Raw genomic sequence first — 25,631 nt, forward strand, 5'->3', positions numbered from 1 at the left:
AAACAAGCCAAGACACATATTAATCAAACTATCAAAAATTAAATACAAAGAAAAAATAGTGAAAGCAGCAAGGGAAGAGCAACAAATAATATACAAGGGAGTCCCCATAAAGTTAACAGCTGATCTTATAGCAGAAACTGTGCAACCCAGAGGGAGTGGCAGGACATAGTTAAAGTGATGAAAGGGAAAAACCTACAACCAAGATTACTCTACCCAACAAGGATCTCATTCAGATTCGATGGAGATATTAAAAACTTTACAGACAAGTAAAAGCTAACAGAATTCAGCACCACCAAACCAGCTTCACAACAAATGCTAAAGGAACTACTCTAGGCGGGAAACACAAGAGAAGGAAAAGACCTACAAAAACAAACCCCAATCAATTAGGAAAATGGGAATAGGAACATACATATCGATAATTACCTTAAATGTAAATGGATTAAATGCTCCAGCCAAAAGACATAGACTGGCTGAATGGATACAAAAGCAAGACCTGTATATTCTGTTTACAAGAGTCGCACTTCGGACCTAGGGACACATACAGACTGAAAGTGAGGGGATGGAAAAAGATATTCCATGCAAATGGAAATCAAAAGAAAGCTGGAGTGGCAATTCTCATATCAGACAAAATAGACTTTAAAAACTATTACAAGTGACAAAGAAGGACACTACATAATGATCAAGGGATCAATCCTAGAAAAAGATATAAGAATTGTAAATATTTATTCACCCAACATAGGAGTACCTCAATAAATCAGGCAAATGCTAACAGCCATAAAATGGGAAATCAACAGCAACACAATCATAGTAGGGGACTTTAACACACCACTTTCACCAATGGACAGATTATCCAAAGTGAAAATAAATAAGGAAACAGAAGTTTTAAAAGACACATTAAATCAGATGGTCTTAATTGATATTTATAGGACATTCCATCCAATAACAACAGAATACACTTCCTTCTCAAGTGCTCATGGAACATCCTCCAGGATAGATCATATCTTGGGTCACAAATCAAGCCTTGGTAAATTTAAGAAACTTGAAATCATAACAACTATGTTTTCTGACCACAGCGCTATGAGACTAGATATCAATTACAGGGAAAAAAACTTTAAAAAATGCAAACACATGGAGGCTAAGCAACACACTACTAAATAACTAAGAGATCACTGAAGAAATCAGAACAGAAATCAAAAAATACCTAGAAACAAATGACAATGAAAACACGATGGCCCAAATCCTATGGGATGCAGAAAAAGCTGACACTGCAGAAATACAGAGGCTAAAGAGAGATTACTACAAGCAACTATATGCCACAAAAATGGACAACCTGGAAGAAATGGAAAGATTCTTAGAAAAGCACAAACTTCTGAGACAGAACCAGGAAGAAATAGAAAATATAAACACACCAATCATAAGCACTGAAATTGAAACTGTGATTAAAAATCTTCCAACAAACAAAAGCCCAGGACCAGATGGCTTCACAGGCGTATTCTATCAAACATTTAGAGAGGAGCACCTATCTTTCTCAAACTCTTCCAAAATGTAGCAGAGGGAGGAGCACTCCCAAAACTCATTCTACGAGGCCACCATCACCCTGCTACCAAAACCAGACAAGGATGTCACAAAGAAAGAAAACTACAGGCCAATATCACTGATGAACATAGAAGCAAAAATCCTCAACAAAATACTAGCAAACAGAATTCAACAGCACATTAAAAGGATCATACACCATGACCAAGTGGGGTTTATCCCAGGAATGCAAGGATTCTTCAAAATACGCAAATCAATCGATGTGATACACCATATTAACAAACTGAAGAATAAAAACCATATGATCATCTCAATAGATGCAGAGAAAGCTTTAGACAAAATTCAACACCCATTTATGATAAAACTCTCCAGAAAGTAGGCGTAGAGGGAGCTTACCTCAACCTAATAAAGGTCATATATAACAAACCCGCAGCCAACATCATCCTCAGTGGTGAAAACCTGAAACCATTTCCACTAAGATCAGGAACAAGATAAGGTTGCCCACTCTCACCACTATTATTCAACATAGTTTTGGAAGTTTTAGCCACAACAATCAGAGAAGAAAAAGAAATAAATCCAAATCAGAAAAGAAGAAGTAAAACCGTCACTGTTTGCAGATGACATGATAGTATACATAGAGAATCCTGAAGATGCTGCCAGAAAACTTCTAGAGCTAATCCATGAATTTGGTAAAGTAGCAACATACAAAATTAATGCAAAGAAATCTCTTGCATTCCTATACACTAACAATGAAAGATCAGAAAGAGAAATTAAGGACACACTCCCATTTACCATACCAACAAAAAGAATAAAATACATAGGAATAAACCTACCTAGGAAACAACAGACCTGAATTCAGAAAACTATAAGACACTGATGAAAGTAATTTAAGATGATACAAACAGATGGAGAGATATAACCATGTTCTTGGATTGGAAGAATCAACATTGTGTAAATGACTGTACTCCCTAAAGCAATCTACAGATTCAGTGCAATCCCTATCAAACTACCAATGGCATTTTTCACAGAACTAGAACAAAAAATTTCACAATTTGTATGGAAACACAAAAGATTCCAAATACCCAAAGCAATCTTGAGAAACAAAAAGCTGGAGGAATCAGGCTCCCTGGCTTCAGACTATACTACAAAGCTACAGTAATCAAGACAGTATGGTACTGGTACAAAAACAGAAATATAGATCAACAGAACAGGATAGAAAGCCCAGAGATTAACCCACGCACAGATGGTCACCTTATCTTTGATAAAGGAGGCAAAAATATACAATGGAGAAAAGACAGGCTGTTCAATAAGTGGTGTTGGGAAAACTGGACAGCTACATGTAAAAGAATGAAATTAGAACACTCCCTAACCCCGTACACAAAAATAAATTCAAAATGGATTCAAGTCCTAAATGTAAGGCCAGACACTATAAAACTCTTAGAGGAAAACACAGGCAGAACACTCTATGACATAAATCACAGCAAGATCTCTTTGACCCACCTCCTAGAGAAATGGAAATAAAAACAAATGGGACCTAATGAATCCTAAAAGCTCTTGCACAGCAAAGGAAACCATAAACAAGTTGAATAGACAACCCTCAGAATGGGAGAAAATATTTGCAAACAAAGCCACTGACAAAGGATTAGTATCCAAAATATACAAGCAGCTCATGCAGCTCAGTATCAAGAAAACAAACAACCCAATCCAAAGATGGGCAGAAGACCTAAATAGACATTTCTCCAAAGAAGATTTACACATTGCCAACAAACACATGACAGGATGCTCAACATCACTGACCATTAGAGAAATGCAATGAGTTATTACCTCACACCTGTCAGAATGGACTTCATAAAAGAGTCTACAAACAATAAATGCTGGAGAGGGTGTGGAGAAAATGGAACCCTCTTGCACTGTTGGTGGGAATATAAATTGATACAGCCACTATGGAGAACAGTAGGGAGGTTCCTTAAAAGACTAAAAATAGAACTACCATATGACCCAGCAATCCCACTACTGGGCATATACCCTGAGATAACCATATTTCAAAAAGAGTCATGTATCACAATGTTCATTACAGCACTATTTACAATAGCCAGGACATGGAAGCAACCTAAGCATCCATCAAAGATGAATGGATAAAGAAGATATGGCACATATATACAATGGAATATTACTTAGCCATAAAAAGAAATGAAATTGAGTTATTTTTAGTGAGATGGTTGGACCTAGAGACTGTCATACAGAATGAAGTAAGCCAGAAAGAGAAAAACAAATACTATATGCTAACACATATTATGGAATCTAAAATAAGAATAAAAAGGTTCTGAAGAACCTAGGCGCAGGACAGGAGTAAAGACGCACACATAGAGAATGGACTTGAGGACACAGGGAGGGGGAAGGGTAAGCTGGGACAAAGTGAGAGAGTGGCATTGACATATATACACTACCAAATGTAAAATAGATAGCTAGTGGGAAGCATCTGCATAGCACAGGGAGATCAGCTCAGTGTTTTGTGACCACCTGGAGGGGTGGGATAGGGAGGGTGGGAGGGAGACCCAAGAGGGAGGGGATATGGGGGTATATGTGTATGTGTACCTGATTCACTTTGTAATACAGCAGAAACTTACACAACATTGTAAAACAATTATACTCCAATAAAGATGTTTTAAAAAAAGTGCTTCGTAATAATATTTAATTTGGGTTAGAATTTGAACCTTAAAGACAAAAATATTAAAATTTATAGAGAAAGATCTATGTAAACTACAGGGAAAGTTTCAATATCGCATGTATTTTTATAATACCTATTTTTTTTCTTTTTTAACATCTTTATTGGAGTATAATTGCTTTACATTGGTGTGTTAGTTTCTGCTATATAACAGAGTGAATTAGTTATACATATACATACATCCCCATATCTCCTCCCTCTTGCATCTCCCTCTCACCCTCCCTATCTCACCCTTCTAGGTGGACACAAAGCACCTATTTTTTGAGATATAATTGACATAAATGTATAAGCTTAAGGTGTGTGTATTGATTTGATACATTTATGTATTTGTATTATGTTAACTACCATAACATTAGCTAACAGCTCTTATCATGTCACATAATTAGCATTTTTTGTGGTGAGAACCTTTAATATCTAGTCTCTTAGCAACTTAGAAGTATATAATACCTTTTTGTTGACTATAATCACTGTGTTGTGCTTTATCCCTCCTGAACTTACTCATCTTCTAGTTGCTAGTTTGTACTCTTTGACCAACATCTCCTTCATTTTCCCATCCCCCAGCCCTTGGTAATCACCATTCTACTTTTGGTTTCTAAGAGTTCAACTTTTTGTCTTTTAGATTCCACTTGTCAGTGATATCATACAGTGTTTGTCTTTCCCTGTGTGACTACTTTCACTGAGCATAATGCCCTTAAGGCCCATTCATGTTGTTGCAAACGTTAGAATTTAACTTCTTTCTCATGATTGAATATTACACACACGTATATATATATATATACACACATACATAGATGCAATGTGTATATCTATATCTGTATCTATATCCATTACACATCTTTATCTGTTCATTTCTTGACAGATAATTAGGTTGTTTCCATATGTTAGCTATTGTGAATAATGATGCAGTGAACATAGGCATACAGATATCTTTTCAATAATCTTGTCTGCATTTCCTTTGGATATACCCAGAAGTAGGATTGATGAATCATATGATAATTTTATTTTTAATTTTTTCAGAAAGCCTATGCTGTTTTCCATAGTGGCTGCACCAATTTACACTCCTGCTAACAGTGTGTTGATACAAGGGTTCCCTTTTCTCCGCATCCTCACCAACACTTATCTCTTATTTTCTTGATGATAGCCATAAAGACGCAGATGTAGAGAATGGACTTGAGGACACGGAAAGGGGGAAGGGTAAGCTGGGATGAAGTGAGACAGTGGCATGGACTTATATATACTACCAAATGTAAAATAGATAGCTAGTGGGAAGCAGCCACATAGCACAGGGAGATCAGCTCGGTGCTTTGTGACCACCTAGAGGGGTGGGATAGGGAGGGTGGGAGGGAGACGCAAGAGGGAAGAGATATGGGGATATATGTATATGTATAGCTGATTCACCTCGTTATAAAGCAGAAACTAATACACCATTGTAAAGCAGTTATACTCCAATAAAGATGTTAAAAAAAAAAGGTGTGAGGTGACATCTCATTGTGGTTTTGATGTGTATTTCCCTGATGATTAGTGATGTTGAGCATCTTTTCATGTATCTTGGCCATTTGGATATCTCCTCTGGAAAGTTGTCTATTTAGATCTTCTCCCCATTTTGTAATCAGATTGTTTGTTTTGTTGTTGTTGTTATTGAGTTGTATGTGTTATTTATATAACTAAAATAGAAGACCTTATACCTTAAAAGTATAAGAAAGCATAGGGACGAAGCTCCTTGACGTTGGTTTTGGCAATGATTTTTTTAGATATGACAACAAAATCACAAGCAACAGAGACAAAAATCAAGCAGGACTACATCAAACTAAAAAAATTCTTCACAGCAAAGGAAGCAGTTAGCAAAGTGAAAAGGCAACATACAGAAAGGAAGAAAATATTTGCAAACCGTATCAAACAAAGGGTTAATATCCAAATTACATTAATACTTAAAAAATTTTAGAATAGTTTTAGATTTACAGATAACTTATGGAATAGTATAGAGAATTCTTTTGTACCTCACACCCAGTTTCCCCTGCTTAATAACATATCAAGTTAATATTCTATATTTGGCACAATTTATGAACCAGTATTATAATTTTTATTAAATAAAGTCCATTCTTTGTTCAGACTTCCTTACTTTTTACCCCAAGTACTTTATCTGTTCCAGGATCTCACCCAGGGTACCACACTGCCTTTAGTCATCAAGTCTCCTTAGGACCTGTTGGCTATGAAAGTTTCTTAGGCTTCCCTTATTTTTGCAGACCTTGACAGTTTTGAGGATTACTTTTCAGATATTTTGTAGAATCTTTCTTAATCAGTTTCATCTCATGTTTTTCTCATGATTAGAGTATGGTCGTGGGTTTTAGGAGGAAAGCCATGGAGGTAAAGTGCTGTTCTCATCACATCAAGGGTACATATTATCAACATGGCTTTTCATTGCTGATGTTAACTTTGATCCCCTGGTTTACGTAGTGCTTGTCAAACTTCTTCAAGTTACTTTTACCCCCTCTTTCCATAGTGTACTCTCCAGAAGGAGGTCACTGTATAGTCCACACTTAAGGAGTAGGGGGTTATGCTCCAGCTGCTTGAGCAGACAGTATCTGTGTCAGTTATTTGGATTTATCTACATAAACTATTCTCCCACATTTATTTCTTTCTTCAATCATTTATTTTTATTATTATAGACTCATTGATACTTATTTTACACTTTGACATATAATCCAACACTGGTAGTATTACTATTGGTAATAGTACTTTATTTATTAATAGCAAAAATTGTTCCATCTTCAGTTATGAAGAGCTCTTTCACTTGGCTCCCATGTTACTACTGGCATACCCTCATTATTTTATTTTCCTTCCTAACCCATGGATTTACATATATCTATTTCTGTAGGTACCTATCTTTATATTAGGTTAAACAGGAGTTTATACTAACGTCTCCAACTCTAATCTAATATTACATGGACCATTCTAGCCTTCATCCTTGTTTATCTGTAACCTTCCATTCCAAAATTGAGAAACCTGGATCCCACCATCTGCCATTCATTTGCTTAATTATTAAATATAATTTTTAAACATCTTTATTGGAGTATAATTGCTGTACAATGGTGTGTTAGTTTCTGCTTTATAACAAAGTGAATCAGCTATGCATATACCTATATCCCCATATCCCCTCCCACCCTCCCTATCCCACCCCTCTAGGTGGTCACAAAGCACCGAGCTGATCTCCCTGTGCTATGCAGCTGCTTCCCACTAGCTATCTATTTTACATTTGGTAGTGTATATATGTCCCTGCCACTCTCACTTTATCCTAGCTTACCTTTTCCCCTCCCTGTGTCCTCAAGTCCATTCTCTACGTCTGCGTCTTTATTCCTGTCCTGCCCCTAGGTTTTTCAGAACCATTTTTGGGGTTTTTTGGTTCCATGTACATGTGTTAGCAAGTGGTATTTATTTTTGTCTTTCTGACTTACTTCACTCCGTATGACAGACTCTAGGTCCATCCACCTCACTACAAATAACTCAATTTCATTTCTTTTTATGGCTAGAGTTGATTTTTAAGTCTCAGAAAAAAATCATGTAAGAGGCAGGCTCTTCTTACTATGGCAAATTTGATCAGGAAAGATTGGCCATAATGAACCAAGAGGATAATATCATGTGGATGCAAGAGCTCTTAACTTTACTGCTTCTCTTACTGAGGTCTCTCCATCATATTCCAAAAACATTGTAGTCTTAGCCCTGCCATGTCTCATCCTGGCTGCCCAGAGGGAGGCTGTGCTTCCATCCTCCTGGAGGGGCCTTGAGCAGTTTACTTGCACTCATCTTGTCCAACAGTACAAGGCAGGCAATGGCCAGTCTTTTGACTTACTGATTGATTGAGTCATTCATTCATTTATTCATTCATTTATCCATTTCTAATAACTGAAGGACTGGAAATAAAATTTGCATACTCATTTTGAAATGAGTTCAAGACACTGCACTTAAAATTCATTTAGTTTCAAATATTCAGGTTCATTAAGAGTATGAGGGCAAGTGATCAGCAGCAGGCCTTCCACACAACCCTTTGAAAACTTCTCCTTTCAGTGCTAGTAAGAGTGTGGGCTTTAGAAACAACAGCAGGAAAATAAGCCCAAACGGTTAGAAACAAAGATTAGAATCTCATAAATGCTTGGGTTGACCCCGTGACATTTCTAACTGTCTATTTATTGTGCTATACATTAGCCAGCTTAAGTGGACTTATTAGTAACAGGCTCATGCACGATCACACTGAGTGTATGAAGCTATTAGTGTTGCCGGATCATTTACATGCAGCAAACGCAGCAGGAGGTTCTCATACACTGCTTTCTACCTTTAATTGGAATTTTGTATTAAAAGTTCCCCTATGAAGGAAATATTTATCTTCAGTTGGACAGACAAAAGAAAACCATGCCAATGCCATTTTTATCCTTATGCTCTGTTCAACTCATATTCATTTATTTATTCCACAAATATTGATATAAAATTTAAAATAATCTTCTGTATATATATATAATACACATAAGCTTAATAATGTTTAAATTTATATGTATACATAAACTTAATTATATATACATACATATAAAATTAATGTAAAGGAAGTATTGTAAAGGAGTGTCTATGGATGCATTTTTTAAGTAAATGGTATTGAGAAAGCTTGCTCCAGAGAAACTCAAGGTAAATTTTCACATCATACCATACGCTAATTTCCAGATAAATTAAAGACCTAAATGTAAAATTTTAAATCATAGAATACTGGAGAAGATATAGAAGCATAAAGTAATGGATAAAATTTTAAAGCTAAATTGATAGGTTTGACAATATACATTTAAAAAATTCTGTACATTACAAACATAATACAAAATAGTAATGAACAAATGATGTAACTAATTAGAGAAATAGTTTCAATAAATATGTAAAGAGTTAATCTCAATGTATATAAATAACACGAATAAGTAATGATCAAGGACTTAAATAGACTAATTACAAAAGGAATGAAAATGGTCAAGAAATTGAAAGCTATTCAGTATCATTTATAATCCAAGAAATAAGTGGGATATTATCACTTTTTCCCCACATTCTTAAACAGTTGAAATATACAATATTGAATTTTACTTTCTTCACATTCACAGCTAACATTTATATATACTAAATATTTGCTAGGCACTGTTCTAAGCACTTTGTATATAGTCGCCAATGTAATTCTCATGATACACCTGTGAGCTTGGTACCATTATTATCTCCTTTTTATAGATAGGAAAATTGAGGCTCTAAGATATTACATAAGTTTCCAAAAGTCACAAAGCTAGTAAGTGGTGACCAGGAACTAGAATGTGTGCGTTCTAGCTTTGGCTTTTTTTTTTTTTTAACATCTCTATTGGAATATAATTGCTTTACAATGGTGTGTTACTTTCTGCTTTATAACAAAGTGAATCAGCTATACATGTATCCCCATATCTCCTCCCTCTTGCATCTCCCTCCCACCCTCCCTATCCCACCCCTCTAGGTGGTCACAAAGCACCGAGCTGATCTCCCTGTGCTATGTGGCTGCTTCCCACTAGCTATCTATTTTACATTTGGTCGTATATATAAGTCCATGCCATTCTCTCACTTCGTCCCAGCTTACCCTTCTCCCTCCCTGTGTCCTCAAGTCCATTCTCTACGTCTGTCTGCGTCTTTATTCCTGTCCTGCCCCTAGGTTCTTCATAATCATTTTTTATTTTTTTAGATTCCATATATATGTGTTAGCATACAGTATTTGTTTTTCTCTTTCTGACTTTTGATTCTCAGCCCCTCCTACTACCTTGCCTCTCAACTCTCAGTAAGGGCAGAGTGAGTCAGACTCCACGTGTGCTCATCAAATTGTATATTGATGGATCAGTTCTGGAAAACAGTTGTATGGAAGCACACATACATATACACACGTATTAGTTTCCAGGAACTTAAGTTATATAACACAAAGAAAAACCTGATATTAGGCATTGAAATCAGAGCATAAAGTTTTCTGTATAGTATGACACTCACATGGGGATGTTAGCCATGGATGACATGGGGAAATAAGTTTCTAGGTGATGTTTTTAAAGCATACTTTTCTAGGTGATGTTTTTAAAGCATACTTTTCTAGGTGATGTTTTTAAAGCATACTTTTCTATGTTTTAAAATTTTCCTAAAATGATTTGTATAACCTTTTAGTCCAAAATCTCTGTAAAATCCTATTCAAATGTTAAAATAAAAAATAGTAACACATGGGTCTCCTTAAACCTTAGAGAGGTTACAGGTTAGACTCACTGACTACAGAAAAGGGTGATCTTGTCAATATTTATCCTTTGTTTACTTTCCCACTTAAGTAGGCTAAAAATAAGGAAAAGCCCTAAGCCTGTATCAGTTACATTTGACTCACTAATTAAAAAAATACTAACTATGGGCATTCTATGTGCTAGGCATTCTTCTCAGGATATTGTAGCAAACAAAAATATACCTAGTTTCTGCACTTGGTGGCATTTTCATTCCAGTAGGGAGAGAGAAACAATAAACAATCAAATATGTGATGAACAAAGAAGAAGAAAGCAGTAATCGGACTAGAGATTTACGGGGGATGCTATTTTTATAGGCTGGTTAGAAAAAGACATCCGCATTAAGTGATATTTATTCAAAGACAGAAAGAAGTAAGAGAAGAAGGTATTTAGGGAAGAGCATTCCGCTCAGAGGGAACAGTAAGCATGAAACCCTGGGGTGGGATTGTGCTTAGTTTGCTGGGGAACAGCAAGGAGGTGATATGGCACATGTGAAGTTGGAATGAGGAATGGGGAGGACGTCGGAGATAAATGCAGTCTAAGTAGGGCTTTGTAGGGCATTGTTAGAACTTTGCATTACATTCTCAATGAGTGTAGGTTTTGACCAGTGGTGTGAAAAGTTCTAACTTAATTTCTGAAGGCTCATTCTGAATGTTGGGTGGCGAAGAGATGCTCGGAAGGCAAGGATGGAGGCAGGAAGACCAGTGAGAAGACTGTTGCCATAACCCACATGTGAGATAACTGGAACTCGAGCTAATTTCATACGTAGCAGTGGAGAGTGTGAGACACAATCCAGTTTGGGATAGATTGTGAAGGTAGACCTAATAATATTCTCTAATGGAGTGGATGTTGGGTATAAAGAAAGAGGGAAGTAAAAAATGACTCTAGAGTAAGAGAAAAAGAGCAAAGTCAATTTTGCTTAAATGATACAATACTTCTTCTTGCTCTTCCACGTCAGAATCCTGCCCCCTTTTAGTCCCGCCACTTTCTGGGCAACATGGGAAAGTGCCTCCCCTTTGTGATTCCCCAGCATCCTAAGTTATCTTTTTGACCAATCCATGAGCCTCTTGGAGAGGGATATTGTGCTACTGTTATTTCTGTCTTCAATACCTAGTACAATGCCTGGCATGTAGTAGGTAGTCCATGTAATATTTGTTGAATGAATATACTACTTGCTTAAATGAGTGATTAATTAGATGAATAAATAATTGTTGGATTTTCTGTATAATTCATTATGATGTTTTACTCTTTTTTCCAGGGTGGACTCAAATTAATAAATTAATTATATCTATGTGTTTATTAAGGTTTCTTTCATTCTAGGGAGTCTTGAGTTTAGTTTTTCAAGTTGTTTTCCTAAATTACATATACTAAGCAACATGTAATTATTAAATTGGTCTCCAGATCCCCTGGCAAAGGTCCCAGAACCACAAGCTGGGCTCAAATCAAAATACTAATTCACTTTAGAGAGGCATGGAGCCTGTCCAGTGGGGATGACTAAGATGTTATATATCCTGAGTGTTGGGAGCTTCATAAATATTTCTGATGGCTTGATTTGAAAACTTGAGAGCTATTTTTAACTTTTATTTCTTTTTTTTTTACCAGCCAAAAAACCTACCAATTCTTCCTTTATAGAAAAATTTCCATTTCTTCATTCTCATGTATTTAGGCAATTATAACTTCAAGTCCAGATTACTATGATTTTCTTCTAACTGATATCAGCTGTGATATCTGCCCTTCTTCCTAATTCCTTCCTACATATCACTTTCTAATTATTTTTTCCGAACCTCAGGATTCATTGGGTCATTCCTCTTAGAAAGAACTTAAGATCTCCCCTTCAGTCAGGGGATAGCTCAGGTTCCTCAGCCTGATTTTCTAGGTGTCTTCAATTCTGCCCAGTATTTATGGAATGGCTCCCTGTGCAAGACACTTCTCTATATCACCTTACCTCTCTTCTCCAACTGGATTGCTCACACTCCCCTGTTCTAGGTAGAGAGACCTCTTTGCTGTTTCCCTTCTCTGCACTGCAACTATATGATTACCATTTCTGTCTTTGATCTGATATCTCTGCCTTTTGAACAGACTTTCAAACTCCTTTATGTCAATCTGAAAGCTGAATAATCTTTCAGACTGTATCCCTGCACACCACCAGCCATCTCAGCCTATCCTCCCCCACCCAGCTCTCCTGAGGAAATTATGTACTGCATGCATTTAAAACCTTTAAAGATGTTATTATATTGTAAAGTTCCTACAATTTTCATATGAGTTTTCTATTTCACTAGACTGTAAGTGCCTTGAAGGCAGAGGATACATATCTTCTTTCTATTCCCAATTTTTTCATTACCTCACATAGTTTAGTATACTGTGAATTGTTAATAAGTGTGTATTGCCTTGATTTGATTTAAGAAGTATCATAGTAGATGTTAAACATCTTTTATATCAAATTTTGTATAACCTTATTTTACATACAATTGAAAACTAGCCTGGCTCTACAAAGGAATAAGGTATAAAAGAAAGCTTTTTGATAGTTACTTTTTTGGAGGTCCATCAGCCTCAACTTTTAGTCTCCTGGCTTACGTGTTGACAACCATTTTTTTTTTTTTTTTTTTTTTTTTTGCGATACATGGGCCTCTCACTGTTGTGGCCTCTCCCATTGCGGAGCACAGGCTCCGGACGTGCAGGCTCAACGGCCATGGCTCACGGGCCCAGCTGCTCCGAGGCATGTGGGATCTTCCTGGACCGGGGCACGAACCTGCGTCCCCTGCATCAGCAGGCGGACTCTCAACCACTGCGCCACCAGGGAAGCCCGACAACTATTTTTAATATGATTAGTATTATTGTAATACAGTCTTTGACTAAATTCTGCTCTCAAGGAGCAGGTTTGTATATTACAGGATTCGGGATTGGCAGCCACTACTACCCAAGCCTTCACCTTGTGACCACAATATCTATTTTTATTGAGCTTCTTGTCAAAGATTTAATCTTAGTCTGTGACCTCAAGTATTAAAAACCAAGCTTTATAAATTATATAAAAATGCATTGATGATATCTTGTCCATTTATGACTTCTGTTATGATGATTTGCAGAGTCAGTATAGCTTGGTAATGGTGAAACAGAGATTTTGGAGTCAATCAGACAGGAAGTAAAATCCCAGATTCACTTTCATTTACTCTAGGAACGGGTGATATTGTTTCTCTAGTCCTCTGTTTTCTGTACAATACTACAGATAATAATACTAACTACTTTATAGAATTGTAATGAGACATTCATGTAAGGCATATAAAACAGTGCTTGACACTTGGGAATCCACAATAAATTTTAGGAATTTTAATTTCTACCATTATTATCATCATCTTTATTATTGTTATTAAGGTACAACATGGCCTCATTTAGTCAAAGACTATATTACAATAATACTAATCATATTAAAAATAATTGTCAACCCATAGGCCAGGAGGATAAAAATTGAGGATGATGGACCTCCAAAAAAGTAACTATCAAAAAGCTTTTTTAATACTTTATTCCTTTGTAGAGCCAGCCTAGTTTTCAAAATTGTATGTAAAATAAGGTGGAATAGAAAGCACAAGTTCATCCTGTCAGTAATAAGATACAAGAGTTGATTACAAATAAACCTAAGAATTAGAGAACAGAAGTAACAAACAATAAAAATTAGAAAAATTGGGGGTCATTTTGTATAAATAACCTAGCATATTACGAAATAAAATCCTGAGGATATCATTTATTGTACCAAAATACTATAACTGGTATATCAAATTACCATAAATTATCAAAAAAGGTAAAATTATTTACGATAAACACTGTTTAAGAAAATAAAAAAAAGAGAATAGATATTTCTGCCAAATAGAATAAGAATATTTTATTAACTTGGACAACATATAGCACATCCAGCTAAAACTGTGATGTTGAGCACACAAATTTGCATCACCTCGTCCTGAAATACCACTAAAATAATAGTAATGGCATCTTAAAATGGGTATAACACTCTTGGACAAAAAGTTGGGAGAGAAGAGAGGAGAAAGTAACAAAATCTTATTAACTGGAAAGCAGATAGATGAGTGGTAATGACCTAGCAAACCCAAGAAAGTTGAATTCTATGTCAGTTGTGGTGAAGATAACTGACTTGCAAATAAAATTTCTCCAAAGACTCTGGTTTTAGTTACTTCTTGTTATCAACCTGCTATCTGTAGTTGTAGAGGTGAAGGAGGGACTAAAATCAGAATAATTAGTCAAAATACTCTGAGAAACAGATACACAAGGGCCCTTCTCCCATTCCGTCCAACTGGGTAACTAGTCGTCTCCCACTCTATCACAAGAGAGTAGTTTTATTCTCTTGAGATGGTAAAACTAAGGATGTTGCATTGTCCAAGTGAGACCTCCAAATACTTCCTCTACTCCAGTCCAGAGCATTGCAGATGTGGCCAACTCTCCTGTGCTGATGTGGGTCAGCCAAAGGGAAAGTACCCCTGTAAATGATCAGGTTGATTACCTCACAGAAAATTCCATGGGCAACAAACACAAGGAACCAATGAGCTTTCTAGTGCTTCAAAATTGAATGTGAAAGGAAGAGATAATTAACAACAGTAGTAGCTTTGAAGAAGCAATTTCAGGGAGGAAAGGAACACTTCTGCCCCATTATTATTATGTGCAGAGAGATAAAAGTTGTTAAGCGTCCATGAATAAGACCCTGGTGAAATTAAAAAAAAAAAAAGAATTATCCAGAGAACAAAAAGCGCTCTTGGATATTAAAAATATGCAGTAAAAAGTAAAACTTCAATTAAATAATTACAAGATAAAGTTGAACAATTCTCCCAGACAGTAATTTTTTATATTAAAATAAGAGATGAAAAATAGAAAAGCATTATAAAGAGAACTATAAAGAAACCAAAAGTCTATTCCAGGAAGTCCAGCATGTATGAAATAGGAGTTCAAGAAAGGGTGGGGAAAAGAAATGGAGGCAAGTACATCATTTAAAAAATTGATTCAAGTAAATTTTCTAGAACAGGAATATAAGATTCCAGAATTTTCTATCAACTTCCTTACTGAATGGATGATAACCACAACTAAATGCATCATTGATATTCCTCAACAGTGAGGAAAAAAAGATCTTACAACTTTCCAGAGAGAAAAATCAACTTAATACGAAGTATTAAGCATAAGGATGGCACTGGATGTCTTAGAAGCATAGTTGGAAGCCAGAAAACATTGGAGAATGTCTTCAGAATCCTAAGGAAAAGAGTTTCTCAGGAGACTATTAAAGGATGTCCTCCACAAAAAAGAGGGTAAAACCAAGAACGAGAAGAGAAAGGGATCCATAAAATAGGAACTGCAACCCAAGTGAAAAGAGGAGAAAATCTCCAGGTTGATGGTGAAGGGAGATTCTGTCTTAGATTGGATTCCCTCAAAGCAGAGCCTACAAGGACTTGGGTATGGTTTTTGTGGGAGACAATCGCAGGTATCAGGAGTGAGGGAAGGGGTAAGTGAGACCTTAGAGGAAAAGCTAATATAAGAATACGTTTATTAGGGTCACATTGTAAGCAACCATAGCTCAATTCCAGAGGACTTATCTGAGAAGCGTCTATAATGGCCCTCAGAATTGTTCTCTTGCAGGAGAGGAAGCTGTAACAGTAATCCAGTGGCTATCATTCCAGTTGTTCAGTGTTAGCCATGGAAGGTTAACTCCTCAATTCTAGGCCACATTTGGGGGTAGGCTAAGGCACTGAGTTAGAGCACAAAAAGACATTCAAAGACAGCATGAGATGGGATGATGCCAAGTAGAAGATAAGCCTGAGGTCACCGGGCACAGTCTACCCCAGTTTAGCTGAAATCAGAGAAGTGGAGAGAATTTGAAGTGAGACAGCAGAGGTGGCTGCTGTAGATCCCTAGGGTTCAGGGCTGCAGAGCTCTTATCTGAGATTGTAGCAAGTCATAATTCTTCAGAAGAGTTCTTCAAGAAGATGAACTGGGTAGATTATCTTGACTTTTTAACATAACTGAAGACACAACAGATGAGAGAGGGTGGGCTTAGAATATTTACTTATAGATTAGATCTGTAAGTAAATAGAGAACTAAGTAACAGGAAAAAAATTATTAATTCCAAGGAAGATTATTATTGGGCATTAAAGGATAACAGGCATAATCTGTTACATGCCTCAACAGTATCATTTACATGGTAGTAACAGTATAAATACTGAATAGTGAGCTAACTAAAATTATCATATAACTACATTGAGAGTTGTGGGTACAGGGAGTATTCATTTAGAGGTGAATGAAAGAGTAAAGTGCCAATAGTAGTGACTAAAATCTTATAAGTTAAAAGTAGCAATATTAGAACAGTCAATCCTTGAACAACTCGGTGTGGGGGGGATGTTAGAGGTATTGATCCTCCACACAGTTGAAAATCATGTATAACTCATAGTCGGTCCCCCTGCATCCTTGATTTCCCTGCATCCTTTCCAGATTCAGCCAACTGTGGATCCTGTAAACCCCTGTTGTTTAAGGGTCAACTGTATATCATTTAGAAATATGGAATACATCAGGAAATGATGTGACTATTTTCATGTTTCTGCATGGTCAAGGCTTTCTGAACAATGGAAATTAACATTCTATAAAGATAGAGAATGCTTTCTTCCCCAGACTGCTCTTCACGCCCTTAAGGGTGTAAACACTTGTCCTTCATCTTGGAACCATCTTCTCCCACTAAAGGACAATTAGGGTAATAAAACCTTTATTTCCCCCAGAGCCAAGAACCTACATTTGAGGGTAGATACCTTCCCCTGTTTTCCAAAGAGAGGTTCTTTGTCTCTGTCACTGTCTCTCTCTTGCTGGAGGGGAGGAGGAGAGAATGTGCAGCTCCTGTATCTCCCAATTTCATAATTTCTGGAATTAGAGATACAGACACCCACCCCACCTCCACATACTGCAAAGTGATATCTTCCATCATCTTGTCGCCCTGTGGATGAAAATGGAATGTGGAGAACAGAGGCAAGATATTCTGTAGGAAAATAATAGATCTGCCTCTGATACAGAAACCTAATGTTTACTGTTAGGATAAAATAAATGCATATATATATAAAAACTTATAAGAATCATCCAAAACAATTGGATGATTTCAAGATTGGTTAACAGAGGTGGAGTCAGGCAGCAACCTGCTCTTCTTACTACAAGCCTTGTATATGTCTTTCACTCTTGAAACTATATGTGTAATTTTGATAATAGTGAACTTTGAGTTGAAATTTTAAATGATCACCTATAAACCTCATTATCACAAAAGAAGGGTAACTATTTAACATTATCTAACCAATTATATTGACCTTAAAATCTGCACTTGTACGATGTTTACATAGCAGTTTGTTTTTTTTTTTTTTTACTGAATTGTTTGCTATATCTTACTGAGAATGAATTATCCTGCATTACATACTTGTGGTTCAACACATGAATTCAAGAGCTTTATGGTTAAAGGAGCTAGCTACATGCTATAATTATTTAAGTATGGACACAAATAGCCTTCAAAGAGCGCCTTGGGATTTTTTTCATTTTCACTGGGTCAATACCTTTCCTCTCCAGGACCTTTTGCTGCAAATGTAATTGCAGTTTATCAAGGCAGTCATACACAAAGGATTTCTGAGATGCCAGTTTGAGAAGGTCTGCACAGTGTTTTCCTAGCTGCTATCAGCTATATAACTTGGTGACACAAGGGTTTTATTCTCGTCGCACATTTTTTTTTCTTAACCTTGAACAGTACTTCTTTGTGTATCACAGCTATCTGAATAGCTTTTGTTGAAAAATAGATGAAAATGGTCCAAAGAACTGTTAATACATTTTGATATTAACATGAAATCTGCCACTTCAAAGATGGAGATTGCTAAATAATGAGTAATGTGAATTTCCAAAATTTGCTGCAGGTCTGAAGTTATTACCTATACAGAACTTACTGCTTCTTGCATAAATGCTATTTTTTTCTGTAACTGAGATGTTTTATAGACTTTATTTGGGGGAGTCTTGAAGACTAAAGTTTTGGGAAGTTTCCTTCAGTGATATATCATTTTCTCTGCATAATTTAATATTACTTTTAAAATTTATATTCCCATTTAGTAGCTTAGTTGCCACTAAAATTATTCTGAGAAAAATTCATTTAAAAATATAATATCATCATTACCATGATTTATTTGTCAGGTGGAGAGTAGAGATAATAGCTAGAGGGGATAGTGGAATAAAGTAACTTTCAAAAATAATTTTTTTTTGTTTTGGGGGTAATTTAAGATTTACAGAAAAATTGCATAGAGAGCAGAGACTTGTGTTGACTGAAAAAAAGTGCACAACATGAGACTGTGATTTTCAGTTTTACTTGGGGAACCTACTGAGGACTATAGCCTGGGTGACAGCTTCTCAAATAGCTCTGAGAAACTGCTCCAAAAAGATAGGCGGAAAGGCCAGTACATATGTGATTTTGGAGAAGGGATACACGCAGTCAAGCATACATCTCAGTAGAAGGTTCCTGCTAATCACGAGGAACTCAGTTAATGATTTTAGTGCTTATATAGGAAGATGCAGGAATCCAGGCTCATAAAAAATTTCTCCTGTAGTATTTCTAACTCTCTAAGGGTATGTTTGTCTTTTCCCAGAGCACAGAGTGCCTCATCCTGATCTTTGCCCTGAATTCCTTTCCTGGTGTATTGTAGGTCAGTGACTGCTGTGGCTAATGACTTCATTCTTGTAGAACTGGATGGTGGGCCACATTCTTATTTTTACAGTTGCTACATACCCCCCATCCTGTTTCAGTTTCCCCTGATGTTAATAACTTATATTGCCTTGTACATTTGTCAAAACTAAGAAACTGGTATTGGTGTTTTACTGTTAACTAAATACTTCATTTTATTTGGATTTTGCCAGTTTTCGCATTAATGCTTTTTTTTTCCTCTCTCTTCCAGAATCCAATCTAGTCTAACATATACCATTTAGTAATCTTGTCTCCTTAGTCTCCTCTGGACTTTAATAATTTCTCGGTCATTGTTATATTTGATGGCCTTGACAGTTTTGAAGAGTGCTGGTCAAGTATTTTGTAGAGTTTCCTTCAATTTAGATTTGTCTGATATATTTCTCATGATTAGAAGGGGGTTATGTACTTTCAGAAAGAATACTGTAGAAATGATGTGCCTTTTCATTACTTTGTATCAGGGTACATGATATCCACATGACATCATTGGTTATGTTAACCTTGATTATTTGATTAAGATAGTGTTTGCTAGGTTTATGCACTGTAAAGTTACTATTTTTCCCTTTCCAGATTCTATTCTTTGGGAATGAGTCACTAAGTCCAGTGCATACTCATTGGAATTGGGAGTGGGAGAATTAAACTCCACCTTTAATAAGACAAATTTGTCTCTTTTCCTCCTATTTATTTATTCAACCAGTTATGCATTTATTTATTTAATAAATACACTCATGTATATTTACTTTATAATTTAGATTATAATCCAGTACTACATTTTTCCCCCCACCTTTGGCTATTAAGAGCTCTTTCAAGATTTGCTCTTGTGTCTCCTTGATGTGGCCCTATGGAATTATTTTTGAGCACTTTCTTACTTTTTGATACTTTAAGATACTCCAGGCTCTTGTGTTTTTACTGTTCAACCCTACACTCATCCAAGGAGCTCTGGCTTTTTGAAATGGAGGATGGCACTAGAAACCAAGATCTGGGCACTGATGTTTTATATATGGAAGACTTGTACCTTTGGTTAAGGGAGAAAAGTTCTAGTGGAGGAGACTAAAATAATAAAAGAGAATGTTACAACTGAAGAGATAAATAATTGGTAACAGGAATTAACAGACAGCACAAATAGTCAGGTAGACATTAAGTAAAAGGCACAGCCATGTCTCTGATATTTAAGGGAAGAATGAGAGTGAGTCAGATATAGCTTGAAATGCAATTGATGGCAAGAAAAAAAAACACATATGAGGTTTCCTTTTATTTATGTTATTTTATCACTTCATTCCATTTCATTTCAGAAGTAAGGTTACCATCCAGAACCACTGGTGTTGAATATGGGATTGAAACCTTGAGTTGATTAGAAAGGATTTTAAACAGTTGATGGAATGAACAACAGATGATCTCTTAGAGATAAGTAAAATTATGCTAAATAGCAGGGGTGGTATCCATTTGAAGTTAGAAGAACTAGCACTGAGTCAAATCAGTTTCTTGTTTCTCCAGTAATGCTCTGTAGAATGAAAGAAAAAGAAGGAAAAGGTGAAATTACTTGCCCAGTAATGGTGTGATTTGCGTAATGATAGATAATAAGTATTTGTAAACACAATGAAATGTTTCCCAAAACAGAATTTTAAAACATTGTCACTGTTACGTTTTCAGGATTTTGCATGCTGGTTTATATCCCCTTGGTAGCTTGAAATTGGTCCTGATGGGAGTGTTTATATCATGCATTGGAAAACACAAACTATCAGGCCTTTTATTTCCCCAGAGATGGTTGTTGAATGCATAGGAAAACACCACTGCCTCTGTTCTTGTCATCCTACTTTTAGGGAAGGTTATCTGTATCTTTTGCTCAATTTTGCCAACCTAAAGAAAACACTAAGGCAGAGCAATAGTATTCCCATGGAACAAATGGGCAATTTAACTTAATATCCCTCTCAGGTGGAGGTGGATGGACTTGTTTGTAAATCCATATGTGCTTAGAGGGCCAGATGGAATAAGCCTTGGGGGAAGAAGAAGGGAAAGCTCAGGATCTGAGCAGATCACAACACTTCTATAGCCCCAAGTTCAGTGGTTACAGTCCTGAACTTTCGGCAGATATTTGGGGTGAAGATAAAAATTGAGGCTCAAGTGCCTTGCAGTGGGTCTAAGTGGCAAGCGGGAAGCAGTCCTGTGTGAACGTGACAAGACTCGTGTGTTCCTTGTGTGAAAGGAGCACTTCCCTGGGAGTAAAGGTGATATCGTCTCATATGGTATCATACAATATAAGGGTGTTTGAAGAGGATGAAAGTATGAGATTTTGAGGGCATGAGATTAGGATGAAGGGACAGCCAATTGGGAGGAGAGATGGTTTCCGGGGCAATGATTTAAGCAGCCCCACAATACTCTACAACCTGAAGGACCCCATGCTTGGTTTAATAATTTACTATTGCCATTTTGATATTCTTAATAATTTTATATGTGTATTTGTTACGACCAGGGCTCTTGGCCTCCTTAATCAATAGAAATTGATCAGAGGCCAGAGAAGAAATTCAGGCAAGGCTTTATTGGGGCCCCTGCTGCAGCAGGGGTGGGTGAGAACAAACAACAGGTTCTCTTGCTTGCTCCTTCCCCAAGGGGGGCTGAGCGTGTTCCTTATATGGGGTGAGGGTAGGGGTGTGTCCAGGGGTCTGGTCGGAGGGGTGGCTTAGGTGGCTTGCCCATCCCTTAGGCGATGTTGTGTACAGGGGGCATGCGCAGTACCCTGCTTTTGCTCTCGTCCCCTGCTTTTGCTCTAGGCTCTTCAGTAGTGGCTTTTGCTCCAGGCTCTTCAAGAGTTGGGGTTTTTGGTCTCTTTGTATCTTTTGTCCAGAATTTGCCCTAACTGCATGCATGCAGTTATTTTTAGCCCCATATAGTTTCTTTGTATTTTGTTGCTTGAGGAGAAGTGTGTCCAGGTGCAAGCATTGCAGCACTTCAGCAAAGGGTCCCAGCCTGTCTCATATTTATGATTTGTAAGAGAATGATGGGAGCATGCATGTGAGCAGAGGAGATATACACAATATAGCATATCTAATGTTCCTTGCTTCTCCATTCACATGTAGAGTTCACCTTGCCCCATGAACACAGAATTACATGGGTAAACAATTTGTGGGAGTTCAGCAAGACTCAAAGGGAGTACAAAAGCAATCATGTTACTTTTTTTTTCTTAACATCTTTATTGGAGTATAATTGCTTTACACTGTTCTGTTAGTTTCTACTGTATAAAAAAATGGATCAGCTATACGTACGTTTATATCCCAATATCCCCTTCCTCTTACCTCTCGCTCCCACCCTCCCTATCCCATCTCTCTAGGTGGTCACAAAGCACCGAGCTGATCTCCCTGTGTTATGTGGCTGCTTCTCACTAGCTATTTTACATTTGGTAGTGTATATATGTCCATGCCAATCTCTCACTTCGTCCCGGCTTACCCTTCCCCTTCCCCGTGTCCTTAAGTCTCCTCTCTATGTCTGTATCTTTATTCCTGTCCTGCTCCTAGGTTCTTCAGAACCATTCATTTTTTAGATTACATATATATCTGTTAGCATACAGTCATTGTTTTTCTCTTTCTGACTTACTTCACTCTGTATGACAGACTCTAGGTCCATCCACCTCACGACAAATGAACCAGTTTCGTTCCTTTTTATGGCTGAGGAATATTCCATTGTATATATGTGTCACATCTTCCTTATCCATTCGTCAATAGACACTTAGGTTGCTTCCATGTCCTAGCTATTGTAAATAGTGCTACAATGAACATTGTGGTACGTGAGTCTTTTTGAGTTATGGCTTTTTCAGGGTATATGCCCAGTAGTGCAATTGCTGGGTCATATGGTAGTTCTATTTTTAGTTTTTTAAGGAACCTCCGTACTGTTCTCCATAGTGGCTATATCAACTGAAATTCCCACCAACAGTGTAAGAGGGTTTCCTTTTCTCCACACCCTCTCCAGCATTTATTGTTTGTAGATTTTTGATGATGGCCATTCTGACCGGTGTGAGGTGATACCTCATTGTAGTTTAGATTTGCATTTCTCTAATGATTAGTGATGTTGAGCATCCTTTCATGTGTTTGTTGGCAATCTGTATATCTTCTTTGGAGAAATGTCTATTTAGGTCTTCTGCCCATTTTTGGATTGGGTTGTTTGTTCTTTTGATATTGAGCTGCATGAGCTGTTTATATATTTTGGAGATTAATCCTTTGTCAGTTGCTTCAGTTGCAAATATCTTCTCCCATTCTGGGGGTTATCTTTTCATCTTGTTTATGGTTTCCTTTGCTGTGCAAAAGCTTTTAAGTTTCATTAGGTCCCATTGGTTTATTTTTGTTTTTATTTCCATTTCTCTAGAAGGTGGGTCAAAAAGGATCTTGCTGTGATTTATGTCATAGAGTGTTCTGCCTAAGTTTTTCTCTAGGAGTTTCATAGTGTCTGGCATTACATTTAGACTTTAATCCATTTTGAGTTTATTTTTGTGTATGGGGTTAGGGAGTGTTCTAATTTCATTCTTTTACATGTAGCTGTCCAGTTTTTCTAGCACAACTTATTGAAGAGGTTGTCTTTTCTCCATTCTATATTCTTGCCTCCTTTATTAAGGATAAGGTGACCATATGTGCGTGGGTTTATCTCTGGGCTTTCTATCCTGTTCCATTGATCTATATTTCTGTTTTTGTGCTGGAACCATACTGTCTTGATGACTGCAGCTTTGTAGTATAGTCTTAAGTCAGGGAGCCTGATTCCTCCAGTTCCATTTCTGTTTCTTAAGATTGCATTGGCTATTCAGGGTCTTTTGTATTTCCATACAAATTGTGAAATTTTTTGTTCTAGTTCTGTGAAAAATGCCATTGGTAATTTGATAGGGATTGCATTGAATCTGTAGATTGTTTTGGGTAGTATAGTCATTTACACAATGTTGATTCTTCCAATCCAAGAACATGGTATATCTCTCCATCTGTTTGTATCATCTTTAATTTCTTTCATCAGTGTCCTATAGTTTTCTACCTACAGGACTTTTGTCTTCTTAGGTAGGTGTATTCCTAGATATTTTATTCTTTTTGTTGCAATGGTAAATGGGAGTGTTTTCTTAATTTCACTTTCAGATTTTTCTTCATTAGTGTATAGGATTGCTAGAGATTTCTGTGCATTAATTTTATATCCTGCTCCTTTGCCAAATTCATTGATTAGCTCTAGTAGTTTTCTGGTAGCATCTTCAGGATTCTCTACGTATTGTATCATGTCATTTGCAAACAGTGACAGTTTTACTTCTTCTTTTCTGATTTGGATTCCTTTTATTTCTTTTTCCTCTCTGGTTTCTGTGGCTAAAACCTCCAAAACTATGTTGAATAATAGTCGTGAGAGCGGGTGACCTTCTCTTGTTCCTGATCTTGATGGAAATGGTTTCAGTTTTTCACCATTGAGGACGATGTTGGCTGTGGGTTTGTCATATATGGCCTTTATTATGTTGAGGTGAGTTCCCTCTATGTCTACTTTCTGGAAAGTTTTTATCATAAATGTGTTGAATTTTGTCGAAAGCTTTTTCTGCATCTATTGAGATGATCATATGTTTTTTATCCTTCAGTTATTAATATGGTGTGTCACATTGATTGATTTGCATATATTGAAATCCTTGCATTCCTGGGATAAGCCCCACTTAATCATGGTGTATGATCCTTTTAGTGTGCTGTTGTATTCTGTTTGCTAGTATTTTGTTGAGGAGCTTTGCATCTATATTCATCAGTGATATTGGTCTCTAGTTTTCTTTCTTTGTGACATCTTTGTCTGGTTTTGGAATCAGGGTGATGGTGGCCTCGTTGAATGAGTTTGGGAGTGTTCCTCCCTCTGCTATATTTTGGAAGAGTTTGAGAAGGATAGATGTTAGCTCTTCTCTGAATGTTTGATAGAATTTGCCTGTGAAGCCATCTGGTCCTGGGCTTTTGTTTGTTGGAAGATTTTTAATCACAGTTTCAATTTCAGTGCTTGTGTTTGGTCTGTTTATATTTTCTATTTCTTCCTGGTTCAGTTTCAGAAGGTTGTGCTTTTCTAAGAATTTTTCCATTTCTTCCAGGTTGTCCATTTTATTGGCATATAGTTGCTTGTAGTAATCTCTTAAGAGCCTGTGTATTTCTGCAGTGTCAGTTGTTACTCTCCTTTTTCATTTCTAACTCTGTTCATTTGAGTCTTCTCCCTTTTTTTCTAGATGAGTCTGCCTAATGGTTTATCAATATTGTTTGTCTTCTCAAAAGACAAACAAAATTGATTTTGTTTTTGATTATTGATCTTTGCTCTTATTTCCTTCATTTCTTTTTCATTTATTTCTGATCTGATCATTATGATTTCTTTCCTTCTGCTAACT

Source organism: Delphinapterus leucas, chromosome 9, assembly GCF_059928025.1.
Source record: "Delphinapterus leucas isolate spDelLeu-1000000601 "Yukka" chromosome 9, BTC_Dleu_Yukka2, whole genome shotgun sequence".
Classification (NCBI taxonomy): Eukaryota; Metazoa; Chordata; class Mammalia; order Artiodactyla; family Monodontidae; genus Delphinapterus; species Delphinapterus leucas.